Here is a 6,995-nt window from a genome sequence, read left to right on the forward strand (position 1 = left end):
TGGGTTTAAAATGGCATTACCACTGAAGGTTTTAAAAAATAAAATAAATATCTTTTTTTAAAATGGTACAAAACTGCGCCCTTATTAATGACTTTGGTATTGAATTAAGCTGGAAGTCTTACCTATGTGGAAAATCAAACCAAGTAATAAATTTAGACACATTGGAAAGAAGAATTTGTACATTTGGATAAATTTTTCTTTTAAGTTTTTAAAGAGTGATAGGACTCGAGAGTTGAGAAGTAGCTGAGGGAGCTGGGAAGGGGTTGGAGAATTCCTGAGGGCGCTGGGAAGGGGCTCAGCCTGGAGCAAAGGAGGCTCAGGGGGGACCTTGTGGCTCTGCACAGCTCCTGACAGGAGGGGACAGCCGGGGGGGTCGGGCTGGGCTGCCAGGGACAGGGACAGGAGCAGAGGGAACGGCCTCAGGCTGTGCTCAGGATGGACACCAGGAGGAATTTCTGCATGGAAAGGGTGGTCAGGCCTTGGCAGGGGCTGGAGTCTTCATGCCTGGAGGTGTCCCAGGAGGGCCTGGATGTGGCACTCAGTGCTCTGGGCTGGGGACACGGTGGGGATCAGGCACAGCTTGGGTTTGGTGATCCTGGAGGGCTTTTCCAATCTTGGTGAATCCACGATTTCATCATTCAGTCAGTAGAACATTTCCAGAACCTTGAACCATAATAGCAATTGATGATGTTATCATTTTTTTTTTCTCATTTCAAGATGATTTAAGAGCCTTAATGAGTTTGTTGTAGGCACTGATACCAGTGGAATGTGCTCAGATGATTTCCTTCCCTAAGGCTGTGTGTTGGGAAAGCTCCAGCAGGTCCCAGTGGCACAGCTCTGAATGTGCATCTGAAGTTTTCTCTTTGTAGTTCATTCCAAGTCAGTGTCAACCACTTCAGGACTGGCTTCCTAAGAACTAGAACTGGAATTTGTAAAAGCCCCACATCAGAGTGATCTCTTGTGCTGGACTTTTGGACTTTTGAAGAGCCAGCTTGTGCTGTCAGATCCCAGGGAGAACAAGTGATACATAAGGGGTTTAATTCATTTAGAGCAGTGGAAACAATTACAGGACACAATTGCAGGACAAGCAAAGGACACGAGTTAAAAAACCCACTTTTTGGCTTTTCTGTGATCCAGAGTTTGGCTTCTGACTTGACCTATGGCTTAATTGTAATATTTTTGGCCATAGCCTCATATTTGCAATTTAAGTATTTTAAAATTGGAAGCAGTTCTTGCACTGGGTCACAACACTGGGAAGAACAACCAGGCCAAGTCTTTGCTCTTGAATTCCTTGCAAATCATCAGTGTCCTGGTCCCTTAATTTTTAAACTTTCCAAACTCTTTGAAAGATCTTCTTAGTTTCACACACCTTTGAATTGAACTTTAACACCATTAGGAATAGCTGCAGTTCACAGCTTTAAGAATTGTTCTTAAGAGCCTGGGATTAAGGGCCCAAAATAATTTAATTTGGAATCTGCACAAGGCTGAGTCCCAGTAGAGCAATTACCACAGAGCCAGGAGCAGAGAGATCAGGCAAGTCAGAGCTGCTATAAATATTCCTATTTATACAGGAACCCCAGTGCATGTGAGAAATGGGACTGGGGGACAATGCTCATAAATTTTCTGCATCTACAACACACCAAGCACAATACAATCTATGTATCCATGAGGCAGAATGGTCATGGTTATGAACTCAATAACCATTTCACACCAAAAAATGCAGAAATTATGCAAGATCTACACTCATTCAAATGGGCCAGGACTTGATCCTAAATATGTGCTTGGGGTTTGCTTTCTTTGGAAGCCTCAAGGAACTTCATCTCTGAGTCTCCTCCATGGCAAATTTGGTTTCATTTCAGCACCTGTGAAAACCAGCAAAGTGAAAGAGACCTGAAACTAGAAGGCTTTATAAAGTGTCACCACAGACTCCCATTGTTATGTTGAAACTTCTAAAGTTTATACTTTTTAACAGGAAGCCAGTATCAAATATTCTGTTTCACATCTGCATTGAAGCAGAAGGGCAGGAGAGTTTCTGGATTAAGGAAACGCATAAAGTTTATAATTTTTATGCTTTTGAATATGGAATCTTGACAAGATCAACTATTCTCTTTCACACCTGCATTAAAACAGAATTGATAACATTTAAAATCTTTACACACACTCTAGAATATTCCTATTTCATTAAAAAATGACACAAACTTGCACTGCCTGAAACAGGAAGTCAGGACTTCCTGTCCACTTACACTTCATTCCTGTCTGCAGGAAAACCAGCTGTGGAATGGAGTTATTATGGAGTTATTATGGAGTTATTCACCAAAAATATCCACCAAAAAGAGTCACCAAAATTACCTCCCAGCAGACATTGATTTCATCTCAGGAGCTTCCTAAGTGTTCACCGTCCTCAAATACTCACAACTCTCTCTTTTCCTTTTAAAATTGGTTCCAAATTAAGATTTAATCCCACAATTTTGTCACGCTGTTAATGACAAACCACTTTCTATTTGATTTATTTTTGAGGTTTTGTGCACTCCTTTCCATCTATTTTGCAAGTCAAAAATTAATGTGAACAGTTGTTCTCTGTTAATTATTCTTGTCCCTTCTTCTCCTTGCCTACTGAGAAGCTCAAGTTTAGTCAGTTTATCCTAGAAGACATCCCATAACTATAATTTTCCTTGCTAATAAAAACCTTATTAAAAGCAATTCAGAATTTTCAGAATACTGTAAAACCTTCTGTACATTTGTATCAAAAACCCTGCCATGTGTAAAAGTTGTTTTATCTATGTGTGATTTTAGGAACATGCCCTGCAAGTGTGACCTAAGCAAAATGTTCACTCTTTGGTTTTGCTACACTCTAAGTGTTCTTCTTATTTTTATTTAATTTTGGTTGCAATTCACACTGTGTGCCTAATGAACATATTGAATATCGCAAAGATTCAGTTGGGCTAATTACATTTTAACATGGAAATCATCAAAAGAGCAATTTGGGGGAAGAAATAACACCCCATCTCTGCTGCAAACATTGCTTCCACCACTTGGCAAGGCTGAGACCTTCAGCAGTTTTTCTTTTTCTACCTCCCTGTTAACTCATCTTTTTAAAAATACCATGGGAGATAGGAAATGGAGCTGATCCCACATTATTACAGTAATGGAAGCTCTCTGTTCACAGCCTTTCATTTTGATTGTATCTCTTTCATAAAGTACAGAAAAAACCCCGGAGTCTGAACATTTGGCATGTCCAAATTGCTTTAATCTTGCAATGATTTTACACTTGAAAGGCCAAACAGCACTACTCAATATTTGCTGCGGATTCAACCCTAATTTATTTCTTCTTCCAAACATTTGTTTTTTATTTGACAGCCAGGAAAACACACCACCCACAAGTTTCAGTGGGAACTGGGCTGGAATAATGTTGTGTATTATCTACAAGGCACAGTTCTTTGAGACTTTTAATGAAATATATTACCAAAATGCTTTTGCATTCTATGGGTAATTCTTGAAATAATACAGAGACTGCAAAATCTGATGATTTGCCACATTAAATACACATAAACTCGTGTATATAATAGTCATTAAACTGAATGTTATGCACTCACATGCAATGTGCATAAACTCATACATTCAATTTAACAATATAAATGTGCTATTCCATTTATACATCTACAAACACACTTTGTTTTGCAACCCACCATTCCTTCTGCTCTCCTTAAAGTTTATTTTCTGTGGATTTAGCAGCCTGTGGTTGTAAAGGGTAGCAAAAAAAGTAGGTTAGGAAACAATGGGCCTGAAAATCTGTGATTTAAAGGTGTCGAAAACTGTGATTATCTGGGAATAAAAGTTGTGCAGTGACATTTGTCCTCAAAAAGAACTCAAGTTAGGAAAGCCAAGAAGGTAGCCTGGGAATGTGAGATTTTTAGAGCTATGAGAAGAGACTGTAAAAAACTGGGATGGTGGAAAGGAAACCAATTTAGATGCAGACAATTAGTGGCTGAATTAGAATAAGGAAGGGGTAAAGAAAAGTTTGAGGGTGGTGGGAAGAGGCAGTCGTGTCTCTACTCAGCACAGCTCAAACAGTCTAGAAAGTCAAATGGAATTACCAAAGTAATTCCATTTTCCCTCAGTTGCAGCAGACAACAATCTTTATTGCTTAAACCTCTGTCTCCCAGAATCCACTTGCTTTCATTTCATCTCCTTGATTTCTTCGGACAGTTCTGAAGCTGCCATGAACTATTTCCTGGGATTTTGACATGCCTCCTACCTTGCCAAGGCACAAATATAAAATGAGTTTTGCTTCTGTATTTCACACTCCAGGCAGGTTGGATAACCACGAGAAAATCTGACTCTCAGTTGATATGGTGCAGGTCAACCATGGAGCAGCCAAAAGGTGAGAATACTTCCAGCCCTATTTCCATTTTTTATAAATATTTATATAATTCTAGGTGTTTTCAATCTAATATCATCTTTTCTGCTCAAGAAACACCTGCATGGAATCACAGAGAGAAATATAAACTCAGGAAAATTAACTGCATTTAGTTCTTAGACTTCTGGAAGCAGAGAAAGTGTCAATTCATCTGCACTTCAGACAGTTTTCTTTGATATTTCTGGGAAAAATTACTGCCCATAAGTGCATATTTTTGTCTTACCTCTTTTCCCTTTGGAGTGGATTGAGGGCAATTCTAAGGACTTCTGATTTCCCAGAATAAATGAGTTTTGTGAGTGTCTTAGGATAAAAAAGCCTTTCTTCAGTAAATAAGAGGAACTTCTGCAGTGAATTCAGCCTTTCTGGCATAGTTGTACCTTCAGAATTTGGGAGCATCCTGAAGAAACGTAATGTCTTCTTGCAAGTGGATTTATTGTTTGGAAAAAATAATTTGGATTTCTTTAAAACAGCTCTGCAAATCTAAGACCTCCCCTATCCTTAGAGTGAATAACTAAAGTAGTTATAACAGCACCAGAACTTGTTGGAAAAAGGAAATGAGTTCTGTTTCCATGACTCAAATGAAATGAAACATTAATGAAAGCAATGAAAATTAATTTGGGTTTTAAGTGCAGGTGGAAAAAAGCATTCACAGGAAACTAAAGCCATCTCTCAGTCCTAAAATCTTTGAAATATTGGAAGAATTTAGGCCACCACCATCCTGCAGGAGATTCAAAGCAATAGAGTGTTCAATATTTACAGCTCCTTTAAAATCTGCTTTTTCTGATTTTGGGAAGCAGCTTCCAGCCATGTTTGCACACAGAGAAAAACCATTAATTAAAAATGCTCACGCAGAGAATCCCTTTAAACCTGAGCAATAAGAGCTGCAAAAGAGTTGAAAGCAAACATCTGCAGCTACTACTATTCCAGGTTATTGGTAATTATTCCCTTTGGAATTTATTAGGCTTGTGTAGGCAAAATAAACCCTCCAGTTTAGAGCAGGCAATAGAATTCCCTCCCCTGGCACCCGTAAAGCTCCACGGCTCCTGTCTGAGCGCTTTAGGAAAGGTTGGGTTGAATTCCCCAAAGCCAAATCACAGCACAATGCAGGGCTCTTGTTCCACTTTCCAAGCATTTAAGGATCTTTTCCAACCTCCACAAGATAAATCTATCTGCAGCCAGAGTCTTCCCAGCTCTGGAAAAACCCCAGGTGCTGAATAATTCCAAATCTCTGCCTAAAAATGAACTGAAATGCAACATAGGACTGATACACTCACAAATTATCCACAACAACTTTTTTTAATTTTAGCCTGCTTAATCTGTCCACTCTAATTCCTCCTATTGCTCCTCTGCAAGATTTTTATTGGATTATTGATCCTTCAGAAAGTGCTACAACAAGTTCCCCTGTCATTATTTTAATGAAGGCAAATAACTTTTAAACAGAAAGGGCTACAAAGCATTTCTATTATGCAGCAAAAACATGGTTTAATTTCAAGATTTTTCCTTTCTTTTTTTTCCAAAATAATTGATTCACAGTATTTTTCAGTTTTTTCACAAGTGTTTGGATATCAATTTAGTCTTTAAGAGCTGAGATTAAAAAATGATGTAAATATCTAAATGTTAAGCAGAGTTTGCTCCCATCCCCACTATGTAGCTGAAACTCTCCCAGGGAGATCTTCAGATTTATATGATTTTTTTCAATTTTCAAGGCCTTGGATGAATTATCTTGTGCATAAATATGATAAAATGCAGAACTTAAGCTCTCAAAAAGCATTTATCATCATTTCCTGTGTAATTGTTTATTGATTGATTGATTTATAACTCAAACAATGTTTGATTTTATAATGTCATCCATGATCTTTATTTGCTATTAAAGCAACTGGTAGTAAAAGACCCTCCCAATCTTTTAAAATGCCTTATAAAATATAAACTAGTAAATATTGCTTATCTGGAGCCATACGTGCACCACTAATTAATTGATTGGTTAATTTAGGATGAAAAAGCCCTGTGATTCCATAGAGCCCAGACTCCTCTTCAAAGCAGGTCAGACCAGATCAGGATTGTTCTGAGACTTGACCAATGAAGTTTTGAAAATCCTTAGGGGTGGAGATTTCTGGGCAAAATGTTCCAATATTTGATCATCTTCAAAGTGAAACACAACAAAACTAAAACCAAAACCAAAAAGAAACAAACAAACAAAATCAAAAAACCATCCCGACCCCCCAAACAATATTTCATTAATTAATTGCATAATTTAAATAATGAATTTAGCTTTCATTGTGTTCTTACTGTCTGTGTTGTCTCTCACCCCATCACTGTTCACCACTAAGAATTTGAATTTGTGTTGTCTTCACCTTCCTGAGTTATTTATTCCTAAAGCACCCCATGATTTTTAATTAATAATTTAATAAATCATTTCCTTGTCAGTACCGTATGGACACAGGCCAGATTAATAATTCTAATAACTATTCAAAATCAATAAATAAACAAAGAGACACAGCATTTTCCAAAGTTTAAGGCCCGTGGATCACCAAGAGAATTAATAAGTCATTAGAACAGTATTGCCAACGTTTTTAATTAC

The sequence above is a fragment of the Geospiza fortis genome, unplaced genomic scaffold, assembly GCF_000277835.1.
Source record: "Geospiza fortis unplaced genomic scaffold, GeoFor_1.0 scaffold398, whole genome shotgun sequence".
NCBI classification, from domain to species: Eukaryota; Metazoa; Chordata; class Aves; order Passeriformes; family Thraupidae; genus Geospiza; species Geospiza fortis.